The 24,725-nt window shown below is 56.5% G+C and overlaps 1 protein-coding gene and 1 long non-coding RNA gene across 3 annotated transcripts in view; one reads left to right on the forward strand and one right to left on the reverse strand.

Moving 5' to 3' along the window:
• CERS4 (ceramide synthase 4) overlaps positions 1 to 20,766 on the reverse strand; it is a 34,997-nt gene extending 14,231 nt beyond the window's left edge. The window contains exon 1 of one of the 2 annotated variants that reach the window (XM_049639801.1): positions 20,634 to 20,766. The gene's annotated coding sequence lies outside the window, so the exon portion shown is untranslated. Of the gene's footprint in view, positions 1 to 20,125; positions 20,321 to 20,633 lie in introns of those variants that run through there. The other variant, XM_049639802.1, reaches the window with a different exon arrangement.
• A 212-nt stretch (positions 20,767 to 20,978) lies between these two features.
• Positions 20,979 to 23,299, forward strand: LOC125928958 (uncharacterized). Its single transcript, XR_007459777.1, has 3 exons — positions 20,979 to 21,516; positions 22,220 to 22,310; positions 22,631 to 23,299. It is a non-coding gene; the product is annotated as an uncharacterized LOC125928958 (long non-coding RNA).
• Positions 23,300 to 24,725: the final 1,426 nt, after the last annotated feature.

Genomic DNA, 24,725 nt, shown 5'->3' on the forward strand with positions numbered 1-24,725 from the left:
TCCCTGGGCCTCCTGCCTCCCTCTATCAAAGACCCTTGGGGCGCCTGGGTGGCTCAGTCCCTTAAGCGACCGACTCGATTTCGGCTCAGGTCATGATCTCAGTGTTCACGAGACCAAGCCCCGTTTCAGGCTCTGCGCTAGGCATGGAGCCTGCTTGGGATTCTCTCTCTCCCTCTCTCTCCGCCCCTCCCTCGCTTGTGCGTGCTCTCAACGCCCCCTCCCCCTCCAAAAAAGACCCTTGGGATGACACTGGGTCACCAGGGAATCCAGGGTCACCCCATCTCAAGGTCAGCTGATTAGCAACTTCAACTGTCCTTTGCCACATGAAGCTTCCAGGATTAGGGACGTGGGTATCTTAAGGGGGCAGTACTCTGCCTACCACAGTGCTGGACATCAACAAAGTGGCTGCTCTAGGGACAGTGACCAGAAGGGGGACGTGGGGTTGCCCAGGGTTGGCATGTTCTGTCTCCTGGTCCGAGTGCTATTCAGGTTGAGAAAATTCACTGAGTTACGCATCTACAACGTGGGCCCTTTTCTCTCTGCAAATTAAAATGTTTGCATTTATTTTTTTTTATGTTTATTTATTTATTTTGAGAAAGAGAGAAGCAGAGAGAGAGGGAGAGAGAATCCCAAGCAGGCTCTGTGCTGTCAGCGCAAAGACTGACGCGGGGCCCGATCTCACGAACCACGAGATCATGACCTGAGCCGAAATCAAGAGTTGGACATTTAACCGACTGAGACACCCAGGCGCCCCTAAATGTTTCTTTTTTTTTTTTTTTAAATTTTTTTTTCAACGTTTTTTATTTATTTTTGGGACAGAGAGAGACAGAGCATGAACGGGGGAGGGGCAGAGAGAGAGGGAGACACAGAATCGGAAACAGGCTCCAGGCTCCGAGCCATCAGCCCAGAGCCTGACGCGGGGCTCGAACTCACGGACCGCGAGATCGTGACCTGGCTGAAGTCGGACGCTTAACCGACTGCGCCACCCAGGCGCCCCTAAATGTTTCTTTTTTAAAACGTCTATAATTCTGGAGGCGCCTAGGTGGCTCAGTCGGTTAAGCGGCTGTTTTTGGCTCAGGTCATGATCTCACGGTTCATGGGTTCAAGCCCCACGTCGGGCTCTGTGCCGTCTGCATGGAGGCTGCTTGGGATACTCTGTCCCCCCTCTCTCTCTGCCCCCCCCCCCCGCTCGTTCGTTCATTCTCTCTCTCAAAAATAAAGGGGTAAAAATAAAATAAATTAAGTAAAAAGTCTATAATTCTGTTCTGTTTGTTGCTGTTGACGTTTTGGTGGGGCTTGAACTCACGACCCTGAGATCAAGACCTGAGCTGAGATCAAGGGTCAGATGCTTAACCGACTGAGCCACCCAGGCGCCCCGAGCCTACCATTCTGATTCCAGTTCCAACGGGTGGGCTTCTCCCCACCACGGCCCCAGCTAGCTGTCCTACAACAACTCAACAACGGAGACAGCATCAAACCCCACAGGTCAAGGGCTCAGTCCTATAAGACCCCCCCCCCCCCCCCCCCACTTCAGACACCAACTGGGCCTAAATTATTATCACCTGTGCTTCTGACCAACTGGCTATAAATCAGAGGTTCCCAGGACCCCCTCCTTGGGTTTAATTTGCTAGAGCAGCTCGCAGAACGCCGAGAAACACGCTGCTGATTAGATCACAGTTCTCTTGCAACAGGACACAACTCGGCAACAGCCAGACAGAAGGGATGTTGAGGGCAAGGCATGGGGAAGGGGCACCCATCTCCACATATACCCCCCCCCCCCATTTCCATGCATTCGCCAATCAGGAAGCTCTCTGAACAACGCCCTTCGGGTTTTCATGGAGGCTTCATTACAAAGGAGGCTGGATGAAATCATCATTCGCTGATGACTGAGTTCACCTGCAGGCCCTCTCCCCTCCCTGGAGGTGGGACCAGGGGGCACTGAAAGTTTCTACCCTGGGTTCATAGTTGCTTCCTCTGGCAACCAGGGGCTTTCCCAAAGCCACCTTGTTAACATAACCAGAGACTCCTTGATCAGTCTTATCACAGGAAATTCTAAGGGTCTGGGAAGCTCTGTGCGAGACCAGGGACAAAGACCAAGCACCTATTTCCTATAAATCACAATAGGACAAGTCAAATGGAGAAAAAAGAAAAAGCCTCAGAGTCCGAGTCTCAGAGCCAGCAGGGCTGACGTTCAAGTCCACGGGGATGTGTGGAATAGCGCAGGGAGGGGCGGAGACAAAGGACCAGGTTGTGAGGCATCTGGCAATCAGCGAGGTGACTGACAATGGCAGTGCCACCACCGGACACCCTGGCAGCAGCTTGACAAGCGGCCGAGGGTGTGCGACCGTGGCTAGTCTAGACAGATGGGTAGGTGGACGCAGGGACGTCTGCCTGGGCGGTTGAGCTCTCTAGGAGAAACCGTCTTCACTAACAGGCAAGGTTGGCTTGATCCCACACACCCACAGGGGCACAGGGACACGTGCCCAGGCCGGCATTCCCGCCTCCCAACCAGAGCCACACCCACTGCAGGGCATCTCCAACCCCCTCCTCACCCAGCGGACATCCCTCTCCCCTTCCCCCCCCCCCCAGCACAAAGGAAGCGAGCGGGGAGTCCCGGGAAAGCCCCCAGCCAGCCAGAGCTGAAGCCAGAACCCAGGAGTCCAGGCCCCCAATGCCATGTTCTTGCCCCACTCAAGGGCCACCCAGATCAGGATCCACCACAGCTGTGACACATGCAAAAGCCGTGATGAGCTTGGGAGGAGGAAGAGTACACACGGGCGATGGCATCTTCCAATCTGAGGCCTCGGCCGATGTCCCAGCTTCAAAGCCCACTGCCTGATGCCTCCTGCTCCCCCCACACCAGAGGATTTCCCACAGCCAGCTTTTACAACTGCTGTCCTCTGCCTAGAATGCCCGTCTAATAGTTATTGCCCTATGTTGGGTGCTGAGGACACTGCATGGTGAGGGAACAGGCAAGGTCTCTGCCTCCGCAGGGCTTACACCCCTTCCTTGTCTGTCTGGCAAACTCCTACGCATCCTTCAAAACCCAGTTCATTTGTCACTTCCTCCTGGAAGTACCCCCTGGTTGCCCCGACCTTGGATTCAGTTAAAGCACATTCCCCCAGCCCTGCTTCACTCACTGTGATACTGGGAGCTAGTCACAAAGTCTTTTTGGAACAGTGGGGGGTGGAGAAGGAAGGAAGCGTGACCAGTCTGGAACTCCAGCACCCTCAGCTGAAGCAAGCCCAGGCAAACCTTTCTGGCATCCACGTCAGAATGATCCACCCGGACCGCAGAGGTCTTAGCTCCGGAAGCCCTACCCTGTCTCTAAAATGTCCCCTCCCACCCCTCCACCCTCTCGATAAAGAAGAGACACTCTGGCGTGAGAAGAGAACAGGGTCTGGAGCCCAGCAGACGGGCCAGAGTCCCAGCTGCAATGCAACCTCAGGCAGGCAACCAGGCTGCTCTGTGCCTCAGTTTCCCCATGTGTAAAATGGGATACCCACACGACGCGGTGGGAATGACCCCTGGGGTAGAACGGGCACTACGTGTAACTGACTTCTGTATTAGCAGCAGAGAAGGCAGCGTGGGATGAGGGGCAGTCTGGGCAGGAGGGGTGCTGGCCTGCAGCAGGTTCTGGATGGTTCTTCCCAGAACCTCCTCGGCCTCTGCAGCCTTCCCTTAAAGCTGCAGCTAATAAACTCAGGCTGGGCTTGGCCAGGGCCACGGAGAGGTCATCTGGAGACTCACCGAGTGGCTGGTCCAGCCCAACCAGACTGAGCCTACATCCCCATCACCCCAGCCCTGCCCCCAGTCTCCCAGCAGGACTGCTGGGTCTTGAAGCCTCTCTGGCCTCACTCCCAGCCCTGCCCCTGCCACCTGGGAGCCAGACTCTGATAATCCTTCTTAGTGGCTAAAAATATCCCCAGACCGGGAGAGATTAGGGCTTCGGGCTGATGCGGGGAGGGAAGATGAGCAGAGGGTCCCTGTCCCCGCTCAGAGGAGCTTACGGCTCCCTGTTGGTCCCCAGAACCTCCAAACGCCCCAGCCCCAGCAGAGCAGGGCTGTGCACATAGGTTTGTTTTGTTTTATTTTAAGTCCAGCTGGAAATGCAGGACTTGCCCGGGTTGTGAAAAAGGAAATCAATTCAGACTCCAGATGTCTGGGCCGCCCAGGGACGGACACACACACACACACACACACACAGTCTCCCGGCCCCTGCAGCCTGGCCTAATGCCTGGGGTCACCTGACTCCGGCTGGAGGCCCAGGCAGGGAACACATGATGTGCTAAGCGGGGGTTGTTTGTAGATAACCACAGCCGCCCCTGCCCTGGGCCCTGGCTGTCCCCTCCAGATAGCCCTGGTTCCTCTGCTCTGGGCCTCTCTGCTCAGAGGCCCTACGGGGTGCTAATGACCAGAGGGGGAGCCAGTCCAGGAGTCACTACCGTGCCGTTCCCTGCAAAGACCCCGAGGAGGGCCCCAGGTCCAGGGCTCTGCCTCACCCCAGCCCCTGCTATGCAGACACACGTGTGCCCCCGCACTCTGGCTCTGTTGACACACCCTCCCTCACCGCGCTAACTCAACTTATTACGATGGCTGCTTGCTGGCCTTCTAATTCACCAAGCTCATTTCTGCCCCAGGGCTTTGCATGTGCCGTGTCCAACTCACCAAGCTCATTGTTGCCCCGGGGCCTTTGCACACACTGTCCCCTCACACAGCCCGTGTCTGGCTCTGTCTCATTATTCATATCCCAGCTCACTCATCAGAGAAAACGTCTCAGATGGCTACCAAAGAAGCCTCTGTGTTACTCTGTCTCCATATCCTGTTCTGCTCCTTCCTGTCCTATATGAGCTCGTATTTACTAGTTTGTCTGTCTCACCTCAAGGCAGAAGCCTCGTGAAGCCCAGAGTGTTGTTTTAGGCACCGTTGAATCCTGAGAACAGGGCCTGGTACAACATTAGATGCCAACCGTTTGCTAAGTGGATGAATGAACGGGTGGTACAGAGACATGACAGGTGGGTGGGCACGAGGGCTTTGGCACAGGTGGTCCGACTTTCTCGAGAAAGAAACCACCGGGGCACCTGGCTGGCTCCGTCGGGGAAACGTGCGACTCTCGATCTCGGGGCTGTGAGTTCAAGCCCCACACTGGGTGCAGAGCCTCCTTAAAAAGAAACCATCTGCTCTGACAGGCAAGGTCAGCTTGATCCCCAGAATGCAGATCCACAGTCTCCCCATTTTTGGAACTGGGAAGCCCGGGCTCAGAGCAAGAAGCCACTGGTCATTCAGCCGGCCGGACCACCGACACTGGGGCCATGGGGGTCACTCTGCAGCTGCCTGGGGCTGGCCGTGGGCCACCCTGATGGAATCCGCCCCCTCCTACGGCTCCGGGGAGCCCCTGCGCTATCCCACACCCAGACGCTGGGATGCCCAAGGGCTTTCCCCAGCGGTCCAGCCTCCGGGCCTTTGCATCAGCCAAGCCTTCAGCCTGAAATGCCTCCACCTGCTTTATTCAAGCATAGTCTGTGCCTTAACCTGGTAGTGGGTATGTATGTTTTCATCATACTACCATTTAAGAACTATAGATGCATTTTACATGCCACTTCACCTACGATGTTTTAATGAGTAAAATTGAAGGAAGGTCTTTCATATTCTGAAATACAAATATTTTCTTCCACGTTCTTTTAATATTTATGTCATGTTTCTCAGACTTTGGAGTGTATCCGAAATTTACAAAGCACTTCTTTACAAACTCATCCTTTCGCTGTCTCCCCAGCGACTCAAAGTCGGTAGTTCTCAGAGGCAGATCAGAAGTCTGCAGTGTGGACAAGTGCCTCAGGCCCTCCGTCTGTGCAGGGCCACTGACAGGTGCTTCAAAGGACCAGGTCCTACTAGTGTTTCAAGACCTGGGTCAGATTCAATTTCTTCCTTAAGAACCCTTCTCTGCCCTTCCTGCCCTCAGCAGAGCCCTGTCCCCATCCTGGCCCGGCCCCACCCTGCCCTGCCCCACCCCTGGGCCTTTCTTCAGAGATTTCTTCAGCCCTGGAACTTAGAAAGCTAGCTGGCTCTCAGTGTCCCCCTAGACTGTGACAGCCAGGCCAGGGACAGACCTCTGGGGTCCCCAGCACCACCTAGCGTGGGGGTGTGTCGGGGGTGGGGTCAGTCTGGAAGGTCAAGACCAAGAAAGGAGAGGATCAGGTCTCTTGGAGTTTAAGGGGCAGGGCGTTGGGATCTGTCACCTGCACAGGAACTGATCAAGCATACGGTTTGGGGGTGAGGGGAGCCCTCTTGGGCTATTACAATAAAAACACAAATACAGCTTTATTGAGGGACCCCTGAGATGCAAAAAACTGCACATCTAAAGTGTGTGGTTTGACATGTTCTGATGTATGTACATATGCATGAAATCATGGCCCCAGTCAAGATAATGAACACATCCATCACTCCCCAGATGTCCCTGTGCCTTTTTGGAGTCTATCCCTCTCTCCCTTCCAGTGAAAACTTGCAATCCTGATGTCTAACAGTTGGAGATCAGAAGCCTCAGGGTTCCATATGATGAAATCTTTTTTTTTTAAGTTTATTTTTAAGAGAGGGAGAGAGCGTGAGCGAGCGTGCACAAGTTGGGGGGGGGGCGCGCAGAGAGAGGAGACACAGAATCCGAAGCAGGCTCCAGGCTCCGAGCTGTCAGCACAGAGCCTGACGCAGGACTCGAACCCATGAACTATGAGATCATGACCTGAGCCAAAGTCGGATGCTGGATGCTTAATCAACTGAGCCATCTGGGTGCCCCACAATGAGATCTTACGTTATAATTTGAAAGGAGGAGGAAGACACAACACGGAGGGGCCCTGGGGACATTACATTCAGTTGAGCTAGCCAGTCACAAGACAGATACTGTTCGATTCTGCTACAGGGGGTCCCTGGAGGAGTCCTGTCCACAGAGACAGGAAGTAGACGGTGGGAGGCAGGGGAGGGGGTGAGGAGTCGGGGTTTCATGGGGACAGAGTCTCAGTTTGGGGAGATGAGAAAGTTCTAGAGACGGATGGACAACAATATGAATATTTTAACAGTACTGAACTGTGTAAAATGGTCAAGATCGGGGGCGCCTGGGTGGCTCAGTCTGACTCTTGATGTCATCTGAGGTCAAGATCTCACATTTCATGAGTTTGAGCCCCGCATCAGGCTCTGAGCTGACAGTGTGGAGCCTGCTTGGGATTCTCTCTCTGTCCTCTCTCCCTCCCTCTCAAAAATAAATAAACCTTTAAAAAAAAACTTTTTTTTAATGTTTTATTTTATTTTTGAGACAGAGAGAGACAGATCACGAGCAGGGGAGGGGCAGAGAGAGAGCGAGACACAGACTCCGAAGCAGGCTCCAGGCTCTGAGCGGTCAGCACAGAGCCCAAGCGGGGCTCGAACCCACACACCGTGAGATCGTGACCTGAGCTGAAGTCGGATACTTAACCGACTGAGTCATACAGGAGCCCCTAAATAAACCTTTTTTTTTTTTTTTAAATGGTCAGGATGGTAATTTCTACGTTATGTGTATTTTACCACGGTTCACTTTTTTTTTTTTTAATTTAAAAATTAACCAAAGGGACAAAAGGAGGAGGAAATGTTATGCTCACGGACTTGGGGAGGGGGCAGTCAAGGAGTTAAAAAAAAATAAAAGCAAAATGCAGGGGGCCACTGATGACCTGATAAGTAATTTATGCAATGGAAAACCACCAGGAGAGTTCAGCTTCTGGGGGAGGCGGAGTTAGCCGCATCGGACCAGCCCCCTCGGAGACAAGAAACTCTGGACTCCGTACTAAACACACTAAGCACCGCTACCTCGAAGCTAAAATCCCTCAGTGCTGCATTGTCCAGCGCAGCAGCTACTAACAGCAGGGGGCTTTCTGAATTGCAATGAATGGAAATGAAATTTCAATTCAATTTCAAATTCAATGCCTCAGTTGTACCAGCAAAATGTCTATGCTCATTGGCCACATGTGGCTTGTGGCTACCCTAATAGGCAGTGCAGATAAGGAACATTTCCACAAGTCTGCTGGTGCTGCTCTAGCATGACCCAAAATAGGTAGCAGTTGGAGGGGAATCTATACCAGGGATAAGGCACAGGGCGCGTTTCCTTTTTTACTGTTATTCACTGGAAATAGAAGCCGGCTTGAAAAATGAGAAGACAGAACCCAGAAAGACGACAATAACTCAATGGGACAGGACACGCAGGAAAGGAGAAAGCCAGAAAAAGGAAGTTCCGAATTCTACACAAAAATTCTGTGCAGTGGTTCAGGGCAGGCTCCAACCAGCCTAGCTAAGGCTAAAAGAAAGGAAGTGAGGGATGCCTGGGTGGCTCAGACAATTAAGTGTCTGAGTCTTTTTTTTTTTTTTTTTTTAATGTTTATTTATTTTTGAGAGAGACAGAGACAGAGCGTAAGCGTGGGGGAAGGGCAGATAGAGAAGGAGACACAGAATCTGAAGCAGGCTCCAGGGTCCTCACTGTCAGCACAGAGCCTGATGCAGGGCTTGAACTCACCAACCGTGAGATCTGACCTGAGCCGAAGTCAGACGCTTAACCGACTGAGCCATCCAGGCGCCCCGGTGTCTCACTCTTGATTTCGGCTCAGGCCATGAGATTGAGCCCTGCATCGGACTCCACGCTGAGCGTGGGACCTGCTTAGGATTCTCCCTCTCCCCCTGCCCCCCTGCTCATTCTCTCCCTCTCTCTCTCTCTGCAAAATAAATAAACCTAAAAAAAAGAAAGGAAGAAAGGAAGTGAGATCTCACCTGTCACCCACCATAAGGAAAACAGACTTTTAGAGCTTGAGTCCAGACAGGTTAATTGCCTGATAAAAAATACATTTTAAAAAAAGCCGTGCTCTCCAGAGGAACACAACAGAATCCAGAGTCGCCCCAACACATCTTGACAATGTCAAGAATGCAACCCCAAATTACTTGACCCTTGAAGAAATAAGGCAACATGACCCATACTCAAAGCAGAAGGAAATTAATGGGGACTAACCTCTGAAGTGCCCCAGATGTCGGAATGAGCACGTAAGGATTTGGAAGCAGCTATTATAAATCTATTCAAAGATGTGAAGAAAAAAATAGCTACTACTGAATGAATAAGAAACCTCAGCAGAAAAGCAGAAAAATGAACCAAACGTAACTTTTTTTTTTTTTTAAGTAGCCTTCACACCCAGCACGGAGCCCAATGTGGGGGTTGAACTCACGACCCTGAGATCAAGACCTGAGCGGAGATCAAGAGTCAGACACTTAACTGACTGAGCCACCCAGCTGCCCCCTAAATGTAAATTCTAAAACTGAAATTACTTGAAATTAAAAAGTCACATGTGGGCTCGATTGCCTATCAAAGAAGAAAAAAGAAAGAGTTAATAAATTTGAAGCTAGATAAATCCTAAACATCCAAACTGAAGAACAGAGAAGAAAAAACAAAGATGAAATAAAAATGTGCCATCTGGGGTCTCCTGGCTGGCTCAGTCGGCAGAGCGTGCAACTCTTGATCTCAGGGTCATGAGTTCGAGCCCCACGTTGGGTGTAGAGATCACTTAAAAATAAAATCTTAAAAAAAAAAAATGTGCCATCTGGAAATAGACAGTGGTGATGGCTGCAGGATGCTGTGAATGCACTCAATGCTACTAAGCTGCACACTTAACAGTGGTTAAAATGGTCAGTGTTACATTTTGTATATTTTACCACAATTGGAAAAAAAAAAAAAAAAAAAGTAGAGTCTCAGTGACCTTTGGGACATTATCAGATCTAATTAGAGTCCCAAAAGGAGAAGGAAACAAGAACGGAGCCAGAAAAAATATTTAAAGAAATACGAAGAGACTTTATATCTTCTCCCATGGCCACATATAGGCAATTTAAGTCACAGAAGTAGGCTATAAGGATTATATTCTTATATGTCTGTGTGTGTGTGTGTGTGTGTATATCCATAATCAGGAGAGTTATTATATCAGGAAGTCGGGGGAGGGAGGAGCTGGTCTGCTTGTTTTGGGATTCAGGGATTTTTACAAGGAATGTTTCAGGGTGACTTAAATTTTTTTAAATTGTGGTAGAAAACGTAGAACATAAAAATACACCATCCTATTTTTTTAACGTTTACTTTCGAAAGAGAGCGAGCGAGCGCATGGGGGAGGGACAGAGAGGGGAACAGAGGATCTGAAGCAGGCTCTGAGCTGTCAGCACAGAGCCCGACGCGGGGCTCGAACCCACGCATCGTGAGATCATGACCTGAGCCGAGGTTGGACGCTCAACCGACGGAGCCGCCCAGGTGCCCCTGGGCTTACTATTTTGAAGCATACAGCTCAGTGGTATTAAACACAGTCACATTGTTGGGCAACCATCAGCACCATTCATCTCCGGGGTTTTGTCTTGCAAAACTGAAACTCTGTCCCCATTAAACACTAGCTCCCCACTCCTCCACCCCCAAACCCTGGTCACCCCTATTCTGCTTTGTTCCTATGGATTTGATGACTCTAGGGACCTCCCACAGGTGGAATCATACGATATTTGTCCTTGAATGACTAGCTTATTTCACTGAGCATAGGTCCCAAGGTCCATGTTGCAGCAGCTGTCAGAACGTCCTGCCTTTTAAGGCTGAGTAAGGTTCTAGGGTGTGTATATATTAAAGGTGACTTTTTAAACAGAAAATCACATGAGTACAAAAGGAACATAAAGGTTCCCACTGAAGGGGTGCTTGGCAGAGGAGATATGGGCTCTGAGGGGGCATTTCTAGCTGTCAATGTGCACCCCCCCACCTCAGCTGACCATTAAGAAATCGATTCCCGGGGCGCCTGGGTGGCTCAGTAGGTTAAGCGTCCGACTTCAGCTCAGGTCATGATCTCACACTCCGTGAGTTCGAGCCCCGCGTCGGGCTCTGGGCTGATGGCTCAGAGCCTGGAGCCTGCTTCCGATTCTGTGTCTCCCTCTCTCTCTGCCCCTCCCCCGTTCATGCTCTGTCTCTCTCTGTCTCAAAAATAAGTGTTAAAAAAAAAAATTAAAAAAAAAAAAAAAGAAACCGATTCCCAATCCAGGTCAGCCCCTTCAGCAATGCCAGAGAACTGTGGGTTCCAGGTTACACTCTGATGGCACCCCTTATTCACCCGATCTCGTCTAACACCTGCCCTACTTCTCCCACCAGCTGGCCACTGGGCCCCTCTGCCGCTCCCTGGTGACAGCGTACATGGGGCCAGGTTCGGGTAGGGCCAAGTAGCAGCAAAAGCCAGGCTTCTTTTTGGGACAGCAGGCCTTGCCCATACACGTACCGGGGATTGCCCAACATGCCTGGGGTGCTGGTACCAGGCCAGGTGTCACCCATAGAGGCTTGCCCCAGGACAGGATCTGTGCCCTACCAAGTGCTCTACCTTCCTACGCTGGAAATGTTAGACATGCCCCGAGGAAGATGCTGTCAGGGTCCCCATTTCGTGGATAAGCTGAGTCTCAGAGACTCTGAGTCATCTACCCGGGGTCACACAACTGGCAAACAGCTGGAGCTTGAACTCTCGTCTACACCACTGGGCATCCCAGATGCACACGGGCTCACGGAACCTCAGCTCATCGGCGGCCACCCTGGCATTCTTGGAAAGCAGACCCTGCCTTCGTGCCTGTATGTCACTCTGTCTCCACCTCACTCCCGCCCACTCGACCTAGGTCCCCAGGGACTCCCTCCACCTCCCTGGCCAACCGCGGCCCGCGTGTCCATGACCTCTTACTGCGTATCCGACCCCTCGTCTGCCCCTCCCTCGGAGAACCGAGGCGTCCCGGCTCCCCTCCCCTCCGCTGTCCTGTCTCTAACCCATGCTGGGTTTCCTCCCCTCTGGCCCCAAATCCAGTCCTGGACCCCCACTGCCATCTGCTGTTGCTGGAAGCTGTGATCAGCACAGCTGATCAGCACGGCTCCCAGGTCTCTCCCACAACAAACCTGCTAAGCCAAGACCCCCTGACTGCTCTCTCCCAGACGCATCGCGCTCAAGCCCTCCCCCACCCGGGTGTGCTCTCTTCCTCCCCAGGCTTCTTGGCCACGGTCCCACCTTCCACCCAGTCTTTGGGGACAGGACTCTGGGAGTTGTCCCGGAGCCCTCCACACACGCCCGGGTCACGGAGCCCCTGCGATAGCATCCATCTGCCCCGTGACTAGCAAGCGGGTCCCTTCCCACTCGCGTCCCACGGCCACGCCCTCATGTCTCATGTCAGTAACCGTGGCCTCCTCCCTGGGCTCCCCGCCTCCGGGTTTTGCTCAGGCCGCCCTTCCAACGTGCAAATCAGACTCTTGGCTTGAAATCCCGCAAAAGTTCCTGCCCCCGGCACGATGTCCCCAGGTACGCCTCCGGATCTTTGCACGTGCTGTTCCCCCAGCCAGTGATGCCTACCTTCTGCCTGCCAAGGCCTCCTGGTTCTTCACGACTCTGCTCTCAGACACGTCCACCAGGAAGCCCTGCCCGGGGTCCCCAGGCTAGGTTAGGGAGCCCCCGTCTCCATCCTTCCCACAACCCCGGCCTCTCCCATCTGTGCATCAGGCACCCACCCGTCTCCTTCAGAAGGCGAGTTTTGTTTTTCAGTACATTTATTTTCAGAAGAAACTTCCCCTCCCTCCCCTAAAGAGAAAGCCAGCATCAGTGTCCCATGCGGACAGGGACCATAAGACAACCAACAATGAAAACAAGACGACGTTCAGTCCTGGCCGGCCGGCACCTGATGCTGATGAGGCTGTCAGCCCAGGTCCAAGCCTTCCTCGTCAAGGGGAGGGTGGCAAGTGCCTGTCACCTGGGCCTTAAAGATCCAGTGGCAGCATGGGAGGCTCAGGCCTCGATGTCTGAAGGGAGTGATTCTGTGAACTCTCCTCCCTCGTGGGCTGTCCTTGGGATTTCGCAGGTGAGGAAAGTGCTGCCCAGGAGCTCGTCGGTGGCTGGCATCTGGGAGGGGACAGGGGCCGGGGGGGGGGGGGCAACCTGATCTGGGAACCACCCGCCTTGGCAGGAATTGGGGGACAACCAACCCAGCGGTGGGAGGGGACAAGAGCCCTTTGGGCAAACCTCCAGGTGTGGGACTCTGAGAAAGTGCCTTCTGAGCATAAAGAGGGGTGACGATGGGGAAGGGCAGGGCCTTAAGGGCTCTGGAGCCGCAGCACCCCCAGGCACTCCGCTCCGACCTCCACACACCTGTCCGGGTTCTGGGTCAGGTACTGGCAAACAGTGACTGTTGGGAGTCCACAGGCCTGGGCAGATCTGCTCCTGCCGGATGGTGTCAGGCGAACGGTACCTCCTGTCCTCCTATGAACTGCCACCATCCCGCCAGCCTGCCTAGGAAGGATGGGGAGCCCGTGCAGGGCCCATGTGAGCACTGGCCATCCTCTCCAGGTGGGGTAGGGCTGCGGGGCTGGAGCATGGGGTGAGAGAGAGGGGTCCCCCGGCCCAAACGCTGTCTATCCGGGGGCCCTTTAAGGACCAGAGGTGTTTGCATAACTAGAGGCCAAGCCACTGCACTTCCTCCCAGATGTCGGTTGAGGGGAGCCCCTCCTCCGGTAGGGGATGCACACAGATGCAGGGCTGTGTACTCATGCAGGGCGAGGCAGTGGTGGGGGATGGAGGGCGGCTGGGGCGCGCAGGGCAGACCGCTTTTCCTCACCCAGCCCTCAGCAGCACGCAGCACAAAGTACAAGCCTGTCCCTTCCCCCTGCCCGGCACCCAGAGGACGTCCGGTAGCCACCCAGACAGCCCCTACTCCCACCCATGGTTCTTAGCCAGCGTCCGTGGCCGGACTCCCAGGGTTGGGTCAGATTTCAGAAATACCACTCCAATGCAATACCCAGATGTCCCCCTTGGCCTGAGTCACTAGCCACCATTCCTGTGGCCCTTCAAGTAACCAGCTTGCCTGTTGCTGCTTCCAGGAAGCCTTCCGGGACTTCCAGGCTGCATCAGGGAGCCTGTGGATCCTCCATTTGGTCCACATTATTTTTCCTTGTAACTGCCCAGGGACGTGTCTATCTCCCCAACGAACGGGGTGGGTGTTGGGGGGGGGGAGGGCTCTCCAAGGAACAGGATCGGATTCCTGTCTGTGTCTGCTCTCAGCTCTAACTCTGGCCCCAGCTCCCATATTACCTCCTCAGAAGACCTAAGTTTGGGCAGCACAAGTAAGGCAACAAAGAATGCCCTAGTAAGCAACAGATACAACGTAGCCAAAACCTACAAGGGGTGGTGTTTAAAGAATATTTCAGTAACAACAGACACATCCAGTCTCTGCCTCCGAAGCAGGAGTGAACTCTCCTATGAATGAAAAAGTCAGTGGCTGCACATACCCATGCAGTTCTGGTTTCTAAATACTCTGTGCCCAATCTCTAGGCAATATTTGAGCAACGCTGTGTGCAAATGACTTACGTGCTTGTCAGATTTCCCCAAGGTCCCAAGCTGCGACCCTTTCACCTATTTCCAGAATTTCAATCAGGTACGTTCACTGAGTCTCGGAGGAATACCGTCCAAGGTTGAAATAGGTGAGCAGCTATCTGCCCTGTGGCTCACCCCCCCCTCCACCCCCGTCTCGATCCAGAAGTTACTACAAGCATCTTTGACAGGTCATCAACGCAAGCACCACGGCTCTTGCTGTCTGAAAATCCTCAACCCCCAGAGCCAACTTCACCAAAACGTAGGACCAACCACTCAGGCATGTAAGTAAGAGGCTTTGTTTCCCGTGCTAGTCCTCTGGGCTCTTAGAGTTAAGGAACACATCCCAGTGCATAAATCGCACCATTTCTGCAGAGTGGTGTGAATTTCATCGTGTAAGAAGGTTACAGTAAATACACAATTACTCCAAGCACGTGCACGGGTACAACCACGCCTCCTCAGAATGTGCAGACCAGGGGAACCTCTGGTCCCTCCATGCACGTGAAAGGGAGACATGCTATGGAGACACTGGACTTTATTGTCAGAAATGAGCCCCTTTGCGAAACAGCACTGATAACGTACATCCTCAAGGGTCCTGGCATTTGTCCCGGATAATGGCCCACCAAAACCTTTTTCTTTTTATTCAAAAGTGAAAGATTCAGGGGCGCCTGGGTGGCTCAGTTGGGTAAGCCTCTGACTCTTGATTTCCGCTCAGGTCATTATCTCACCGTTCGTGGGGACAGAGCCCCGCTGACAGCACGGAGCCTGCTTCGGATTCTGGGTCTCCCTCTCTCTCTCTGCCCTTCCCCTGCTCATGCTCTCTCTCTCTCTCTCAAAAATAAACAAACGTTAAAAAAATACAAAAGTGAAAGATTCGAAATCCATCAAGAGGGGGAAAAAGTGACCTCCTCAGAGAGGCTCTGCCCCCCCAGCCTCTTACTCTGAACGCATTTCTGGAAAATTCTAGGAACATGTGGGAAAGTTCCGAGTGTCCTGACTCAGGGCCTAAATTGCCCTCAGCTGCTTCCAGTCTCTGGCTAGCCACTCCACACCCCCCCCCCAACACACACACACACACACACACACACACACACACACACACACTCATTGTATGCCAGGGGGCTGGGGTCATAGCAGGAAACACACTAAATGAGGATCCCAGCCCTCAGGGAGCAGAGGTCCTGGACGGGGTGAGGGTTGGGGGTGGCAAATACTATACATTTTATTATTAATTTATTTCATTATTCTGGATAGTGGAGAGAAAAATAGGGCAGGAAAAGAGATCAGGAATGGGCAGTGGGGGCTGCAATTTTAAACAGAAAGGTCAGGATGGTCTCTCTAAGAAGACACGAGGAAGCCACAGGGATAGAGCATTCTTGGCAAAGGGGACAGGCTGTGTAAAGGCCCTGAGGCCGGGCCATGTGCAGTAGCTTCGAGGCACAGAGACGAAGCCCACAGGAACAGAGGGGCATGTGGGAGGAGGTCAGGGCAGGGGGGCGACAGCCTTATACTACGAACCGCCCTCACCAGCATCTCAGATGGAAAAAGGAGATCCAGATTCAGATGTTTCCAGAGCTCATCCTGCCTGCTCTCCCTCTCTGTCACTGTCTTTGTCCCCTGCCATCTCCTAATAGTTTAGTGAGACTCCCTTGTGCCCGAGGTGGCTCCTCAGCGCCTGCGGGGATCGTCGTCATAACTGAGCCAGGGCCAAAAAGAACTGCCCTTAGGCACACCCGTCCCCGGTGTGGACAGGGATGGGGATGGGGAGGGCAGTTGTGGCCACAGCATCCTGGCTGTCAGCAGGACCCCCAACCAATCTAGGTTCCAGAGTCCGAGGCTCTGAATCCTCTCATTAAAGCCTCTGAATCTGGTAGGGTTTGGGGTCTGCCTGGCTCAGTAGTGGGGGTGGGAAGGGTAACCAGATCCAGGTGACCAGGCCCTCGTCCACATGCCTTACAGGGAGGGGCGGGGGAGGGGGCCGAGTCCTTTCTCCTCCACCTGCAAAGGGAGTGACAGCAGGCCGATGGCAGGGCCACCCTCACGACACTCCTGCTTTGGTGTTTGCTGACCGCCATCCCGGCATCCCTGTCCCCTCTCTGAGAGTGTCCCGCTCCAACCCCCAGCTCGGGGCCCTGCCGGTCACTGCCGCTGCCCCCTCCCTCCATACCCCCACCTGAGCCCTCTCCCTGGCTACTTCAGTGCTTCCGAGAAGTCTCCCAGGTCAGCTGAGCCCCACCATATGCAGGGGGAAGGCGGAAGCCTGCCCCCCACCCCGCTGGGAAAGGGGGTGGATTTGCTCCCTTCCTCCTGCCAGCAGCCGCCTGGGCCATCAGGGTTCCAGAAATGACCACCGTAGGGAGGCCACAAAGCAGCAAAGTAATGCCCCTGCAAACAGCAAAGAGGTAGGGCTCAACTCCTCTCACCCTTCAAGCGAGGACCCTCCCAGGGCCTGCTGTTACTGGACCCGGGAGCCCTGAGACCTTCAGTCTCGTCGTCTGCCCCTCTGCCCACTCTCCCCCTTGCTCCCTCTGCTCCAGCCCCCCCCCCCCCCCCCCCAACATTACTCCTCCAAGTAGCTTGCAGCAAGGAAGCTTCCTTTGGTGCACCGCTCGTCCCCGGTGCCTCCCGGTGCAGGCACTTCATAAATGCGTGCTGGATGAATAAATGACGGACGTAAGGGTGGAAGAGGGGTGAGGCCAAGCGCAGGGCAGAGGGGTTCTCCAAGGTGTGGCTGGCAGGCACGTGGCCCCCCTCCTCAGACACACGGTCAGGGGATCCTGGGGCAAAATATGCGTTTGGGAGCCCAAGATGGGATGGGGAGAGAACAAGCTCCCGGCCATTCATTGTGGGGAACTGGGGTGACAGCCTCATATTAACAAAGGTATAAAGTCGAGATTGAAGGAGGAGAAAGACCTCCCAGATGCCACTCTGGTCAGAGCCTCTTCAAGGGTGGCAAAGAAGAGTCCATCTGGGGGCATCTGGGTGGCTCAGGTGGTTGAGCGTCGGACTCTCGATTGTGGCTCAGGTCATGATCGGGAGTTGGAGCCCTGCATCAGGCTCCGTGCTGAGCCTGCTTGGGATTCTCTCTCTCTCTCTCTCTCTCTCTCTGCCCCTCCCCTGCTCGTGTGCTGGCATGCACCCCGGCGCTCTCTCTCCCTCTCTCAAAAGTAAATAAATACACTTAAAAAAAAAATAGCCCATCTGAATGGCTTGGGGTGGGGTGGGGTGGGGTGAGGGTGGGAAGGACAGTCAAGTAAGGGAGTAGGAGTCCTGCCACTGAATTATTCATGCAGAGGATTCAGAAACTCAGCTGGGCTGGCCATTTCCTTCTTTTTTTTTTTTTTTAAATGTTTATTTATTTTGAGAGAGAGAGAGAGAGGGTGCACGCGTGCGCATACGCGCAGGTGAGAGGCAGAGACAGAATCCCAAGCAGGCTCTGCACTGTCGGCACAGAGCCCAAAGAGGGGCTCGATCCCACCAACCCCGAGATCATGACCTGAGCCAAGATCTAGAGTGGACGGTTAACCCATTGAGCCACTGGCGCCCTTCCTCCTTTTTCCCCAGAGCCCTTGCCACCTACTCCATTTCGTCCTGCCCTCTCTCTATCCCCCCCACCCCCCCATGGGGACCCCTCCCAACCTCCAGCCTTGCTTCTTCAAAGCCCGCCTCCAAACCGGCTGCGGAGCAGGGACACAATTTCCAAATGCTGCAAACAGTACCTGAACTCGTACCCGAACCTGTTCCCCAATCAGTGGCCGTTCCACTCCGCCCCCCCCCCCCACCCCCTTCAAGTCTCTCCAGGATCCAGGCACCTCTCACTCGGCTCCACCACGATCTGGACCAGTCAGCTGCTTCCGTGCTGGTCTCAGCTCCTGCTTGTGGCTCCTCCCATGCACCCCCCAGTCTCTCCCCACTGGAGTCTCTCTGCTCTGTTACCTCTTGGGCGTCCTCAGTGACCCACCAATGGTCACCTCCTCCGAGAAGCCTTCCCTGACCCCTCCCCAGGCTGAATCAGGCCCCTCCTCTGGGCTCCCTTCCCCCACACATCCAGGCATCTGCTGTTTCATCAGGTGCTTATTAGCGGCTGGGCGCCACACTCGCCTCTGAGGTGATGACTGCTATTATTTCCATTTTACAGGTGAAGAAACTGAGGCAAGAAGGAGGTGGAGTCACTAGCCTGAGGGCACTGAACTCATACAGGCGGGACAAGGTCAGAGGCAGCCTCCGGACAGCCGGAAAGGGGACAGCCTGCGGTGCCCAGATAAGAGAGGAGCATGCGCCCCGCCACCCCCCCCCATGCCTGCTTTCCTGTGGGCATCCCAAGGGTGATGGCCCGTTCCCGCTCTCCCTTGCCAAATACAGGAGCCCAGTGGCTCCTGGGCCGAGTGATCACTCCAAGCCAGGCGCTGGGCCAACCAAACACTTTACACGCCTGACTCACTCAGTCTGCAGAAGGCAGGCCCTGGGTCTGGAGGTGGGCGCAGTTACACAGCGCTCCCATTTCTGAGAGCAGAGCAGGCAGAAATGGGGGCTCCTCAGGCTGTGCACTCCCACTGGCTCTGGAGCCCTCCCCCAACCCCTCAGGTGTGAGGCTGCGGCGGGGGGGGGGGGGGGGGGATCAGCCAAGTCCTTTCCTAGCCAAGGCTTCCTCTGATCAGAACAACATTCCCAGGGATAGTTTCTACTGACCCATTTTACAGATGGGCAAACAGAAGCTCAGAAAACTTTCCCTGGGGTCACAAGGCCAGTTCAGTGACCAAATCTCCCAGCTCACTCCTACCGCCTCTCCCTTCCCCTCTCAAGACACCCGCATTGGGAGTAGGTGAGCTGGAAAGGCACGGAAAGTCCTGGCTTGGCCCGCCCCGGCTCAGGTGTGCTGAGTGAGGCTCCTCGTACCCCTACCCCAGCCATGCTGATTCACAGCAGCTGCTCTTGGAAGGGGACTGAGTTGAGACTGGGGAGCTTCAGAGGCAACCCCACCCTCCAGAATGTGTTCCTCAGGCAGCCTCCCTAAAAGAGACCCAGGTCACCCTAGTGGGGCCAGCGCGGCCCCTGCACTCGGCCGCTGGACACCTCCCCTGGGTGTGGAGTTGGTCTCCAGGAGCCTCCCCCATCGGGCGGCATTTCAGGGGGTTCGCCAGTCAGACTCGGCCACAACAGCCCCACCCCACCTGCTTCTCCCTCAGTTTCCCCATCGCAGAATGAAAGGCCCCTGCATGCCCCCAGCTGCCAGTGCCAGAAATCTCCTCCCAGCATGTTACTTCACGCCCCACTTCTAAGCAGGCAGGGAATGCAGAGGACGTCTTCTGCCAGGATGCACACCCCCCCCCCCACCCGTCACCCGCTTTCCACCGCTCCTTCCAGGGGGGTGCAAACCAGCAGCCTCCTCCCGGGTCTCCTCCCATCCCTCCTGCCCACAGCACGGGATCTTCCTAAGACACAACACGACCGGGGAGCTCACTTGGCTCTAAGCCTCCCGTACCCCCCCCCCCCAGACCCGAGAATGGAATTCACTCACTCCCCGCCATCTTCGAGGCTCGGGCCAAACTCTCCCCACCTCCAAGCCTCCCTCTCCGCGCTCCAGCCACGCTGGCCTCTTTTCTGCCCCGCAGACACACCGGGCTGGGCCCCGCCTCGGAATCTTGGTGCTTCCTGGGCCTCAGCAGCCCTCGCTGGCTGGTCCACTCAGCCCGGATGACACCTCCTCCGACAATCCGTCCCCCACCCCTTACCCCGTCTCCCCGAGGTGTCGTCTTCCCCGCACTCAGCGCGGGCTGGAGCGATCCGAGTGTGTTTACGCCGTTGCCAGCCGTCTACGCGGCCGGGCTGCGAGGCCAGGGCCCCGGCTGCGCCCCCAGCGCGGGCACGTCGGTGGCCCCCACGCAGGCGCTCGGTGTGGGCTCGCGGGTGTCAGACCCACACGCCCGCGGCGCTGCTCGCGTTCACACATCCGGATGCCCCCCCACCCCCACCCCGCGTCGCCGCGCCGGGCTCGCCCCCACTCCCTCCCGCCCGCCCGCCTCGCAGCCGCGTCCCCGGCGCTCGCGGCGCCGCGACCCTCGGGGGAGCAGGGCTCGCTCGGGGCGGCGGCCGGGGCCTGGGACCGGATGGGAAGCGCCGAGAGGCCGCCCGGGGGCGCGGTGATGGGGACCGGGGCCGCCATGGCCGCGGAGGCGGGGCCGGGGCTCGCCGCGAGGGTGGCGTTCCGGGCGGCGTTCGGGGCGCGGGGCGCTCGCTTACCTGGGGGCGCAGGCGGCGGGGCGCGGCGGGGACGGACGCGGAGAGGAAGGAGCAGGCGCGGCCCGCACGCGGCAGCGGGACTCTGCTCCCGGGGCCGCCTCCGCCGTGGGCCCAGGCGGTAGGCAGGGGTGGGGGGGCGGGGCCTGGAGGGGCGGGGCCGGGCCGGGGCGGGCCCCTGCGGGGCGCGGGGTCCGGGCGGCGCTCGGCCCCCTCCGCGGACTGGACCGCTTCCCGGACCCCCCGCCCCGCGCCGCGGGCCCCGGCCTAGCTCCGCCCCCACCCCCACCCCCGCTCCAGGCCTGTCCGGAGGCGCGCCTGGCCCAGATCCAGCGGCAGGTCCCCGGGCTGCGCCTTATCTCTCTCCTTTGAACCCAGCACCTTCGGCGCTCAGTCTGGCTCCTGGTTCCGTTCCGCTCGCCGCACGTCCGCGCGATCCCTTCCTGCCGGGTCCCCTCTCTGGCCCCGCCCAGACCCGCGCATCTGCACCCACACCGCGTGTGCCCTGATCGCGGGAGCACACGGGCCGGCCGGGCATCGATTGCTGGGGAGGCCCGGACTGTCTCGGGCCTCAGAAGCCACCTCGGGTTCCCCACTTGTCCCAGATTGAAGACCGAGCCGCCCCAGTTCGGAGGCGTGGGGCGGAAGCGCGCGCAGAAGCCCACTAACTGCCGAGTTGGGAGGTTGGGCCGTAGCGGAGGGCAGGCAGGCGGGTGGGGTGCGGGGGTCAGGAGGCAGAGCAGGGGAGACAGGCCCGCGTGGGTGGTGGGGCAGCCCCCAGCCCTCTCTTGCCGGATGGAAGCCAAAGTGACCCGGGGTCAGCAGTGCGCGGGAGCAGGGAGCCCCGGCAAGCCTTGAACGGAAAACGATCCTGGATGGGGCGCAGGTAGTCTGTGAGCGCCTGGGTCGCACCCCGTGGCGGGGGGGGCGGTGCTCACGGTCCAGCTGCCCCAGCCGAAGGGAAGGGGGTTCCAGAGCTGCCGGCCAACGGCCCCTCACCAAGTGGCTTCACCTTTGAACAATAAGCCTCTCCTTGAAGCACATCCAGGGCGAGGGAGGGAGAAGGCCCGGCCTCTTGGGCGTGGGGCCCTAAGCCAGTTGCTTCACGTTGCTGAGATTTGATTTCCACACATGGGAAGCAAGAGGGGCCAGAGAGCCTGTGCCTCCCAACCCGCTTTTGGTCTCTGCAATTGCTGTTTCCTCCACGAGACTATTTTTTTCTCTTTTCAAATGTGCGGGTCCTTCTCCCTCAAACCCTCCCTCCCTCCCCCTGTGCTCCCAAGAGCTCCTTTGTGCATGGGGGAGAGGAAGGGCCATAAAGCCACTTTCCCAGTTGCCCAGGAGCTGCGGTTTTATCGCCTTGCACCTGGGGGGAAGGGCGCTCAGAACGTGACAGTCGTCTGTATTAATAGTAACTGGAGACATTGTGGAAGGGGGGGGAGTCCAGGCCCCAGGGGAGAAGCAGCAGATCCCTGAAGAAGTAGAGGGGGAGGCCCCTGAAAGAGGATTTGGGTGGGCCAGGGTCAGGGACAGATTTCTTGGCTACCCTATGCCCTCCTTTCTCCTGCCCCCACCCCATGTGTGAGCAGGGAGTATTCAGGACAGGCTTCCTGGAGGAGGTGACATCTGAACCCTGAGAGGTGAATGGATGGTGGCATTAAGTGGAGTTAGAGTCCAGAGGTGAGTGAAGAGGGCAGCAGGGTGGGGCCAGCCACCAAGGCCCTCCAGGGCTCTCCCAGGAGAGGCACGATCAGACTTCAAATTGGACTCTGCCGTGGGGGCCGCTGGGGCCTGGTGGAAGGGGTACAGACAGGGCTCTGGGCATCAGGGGAGGCCAGGATCTGGTTGGTGGGAGTTTCTAAGCCCGAGAACCCAGTGTGGGGTGTCTGGGGAGGGGGAGCGGGAACCCTAGGGAGGCCCAAAGCTGGGACCAGAGGCAGAGAGGGGGAGCGCCTTGCTTCCCCCTCCCCTCCGGGTTTGCACACCTTTTGTGCTTGAAGGGCAGACCCAGGTGGAAGATGCTGTACTATCTGAAGATGAAGAAATGGGCCATGAGCCAAGGAACGCAGATGCTTCTAGAAGCCGGAAACACCTTCTCCCCAGGAGCTTCCAGAAGGAAAATGTGGCCCTGTGGACACCTGGATTTCAGCCCAGTGAGACCCGTTTTGGACTTCTGACCTCCAGAACTGTCAGATAACTGTGTGTTCTTTTAAGCCACCAAGTGAGTGCTGACTCGTCACGGCAGCGATAGGAGACTCAGACCCCCAGCCTCCTGCCCAGAGTCCTGCTTGTGCTCTCAGAACCAACACCCCCCCACACACACACACACATCTGGACTCAGTTTCCAAATCAGCAGTCTGGGGCCCCATCCAGGTCAGACCCACAACCCCTGCAGCATGCACCCTATCACCCACCCCTCCAGACCTCTGGGGCCCCTCTGGGGGTCTCCGGGGCTGCTGCTCCCTTGTTCCGGCAGGGTGGGGACTGAAATCCCACAAGTCTGTCTGTCACTGCCTCTCTGTGCCCTGCAGTGCCCAACTCACGCCAGGCCTGCTGTCCCAGGCCTCTCTGTGTCTGGCTGTCCTCCCTGGCCTAGCCTTTGCCAAATAAGACCTCTGTCCTCAGTGGGGGGTTCCTCTCCCCAAAGGCAGGAGCCCCCAGTTCAGACAGTCCTGGGCTCATGTCTGTGCTGTGTGAACTCGGGTGTGTGACACAGCCTCTCTGAGCCCCATGGTGTCCTTATCTGTGGAATGGAAGAGAACCAGGCCATCTGGGGGACAGATAGGTGGAGGGACCCCTGCCTCCATGCTGTTTCATCCAAGTGGCCTGAGTCAGGGCTGGGGAGGGCCGGGACGGGTCCGATGGGGTGGGTGGAGAAGCCTTTACACTGTCTGTTCCTCCTGCCTGGAACGCTTTTACTTCTTGCCAGTCCGCGTGGCCCCCTCCCGCCATCCCTTAGGCCTTTAGTCAGAGGTTCACGCTGTCCACCCATCCTGCCACCCCCCTGCCTGCCACCGCCCCCTCCCCCCTCCCCCAGCTGTATCTCCCCAGCCCTCCTCCCTCTCGGTTCCTTTTTTATCCTGTGCCTGACAGCCTCCTCCTGGAAAATGTCCACCCCTCAAGGCTGGGGGGCAGGGGAGGGGGTCCAATCTTGATCCCCCAGTGACCCTAACGCTGAAACAGGGCCCGGTACCCAGTGGGTGTTTCACAGATGTTCCTTAAGGGCAGAGAGGATGGGGCGAGGCAAGGTGGGAAATGACGTTTTCCAAGAAGGGCTCTGAAGAGGGCCTACTGGGTATGTCTGTGAGTCAGCCTGCCTCCTTGTCCGTGTGTCTCCAGGTCCCTCTGGGTCTCTGTGTTTCTGTGTGTGTGTGTGTGTGTGTGTGTGTGTGTGTGTGTGTGTGCAGGGGTGTCTCTGTGTTTCTGGGGTGTCTGTACGTGAGCGTCTGACTGGACGCACACAGCTTCAACTTCTCCGGCCACGGTGAGGGGTGGGGGTGGGAGGGGGGATACTGAGCTGTTCTCCCTGGAGCGACTCTGCCTCCTTCCATCCTGCTGCTGCCTCCGCAAGGGCCCCGCCAGCTTCCCAGTGTCGGCGGGATAACCCACTTGAGTTGGTGACGCCTGCCTGCCAGCCTGAGGTTCCCAGCAGCCGGGCAGGGAACAGCATGACGAGGCTCCCGTGCTGGGAGCTTTATAGAGACGAACATACCCACCCCTGTCTGTGGAAAATTCCCATTTCAGGGGCGCCTGGGTGGCTCAGTCGTCCTGATCTCATGGTCCGTGGGTTCGAGCCCCGCGTCGGGCTCTGTGCTGACCGCTCGGAGCCTAGAGTCCGCTTTGGATTCTACGTCTCTCTCTCTCTGCCCCTCACCCACTTGTGCTTTCTCTCTCTCTCTCAAAAATAAAATAAACATTTAAAAAAAAATTCCCGGGGCGCCTGGGTGGCTCAGTCGGTTAAGCGGCCGACTTCGGCTCGGGTCATGATCTCGCGGTCCGTGAGTTCGAGCCCCGCGTCGGGCTCTGGGCTGACGGCTCGGAGCCTGGAGCCTGCTTCGGATTCTGTGTCTCCCTCTCTCTCTGCCCCTCCCCCGT

This window comes from Panthera uncia, chromosome A2 (assembly GCF_023721935.1).
Source record: "Panthera uncia isolate 11264 chromosome A2, Puncia_PCG_1.0, whole genome shotgun sequence".
Taxonomy (NCBI): domain Eukaryota; kingdom Metazoa; phylum Chordata; class Mammalia; order Carnivora; family Felidae; genus Panthera; species Panthera uncia.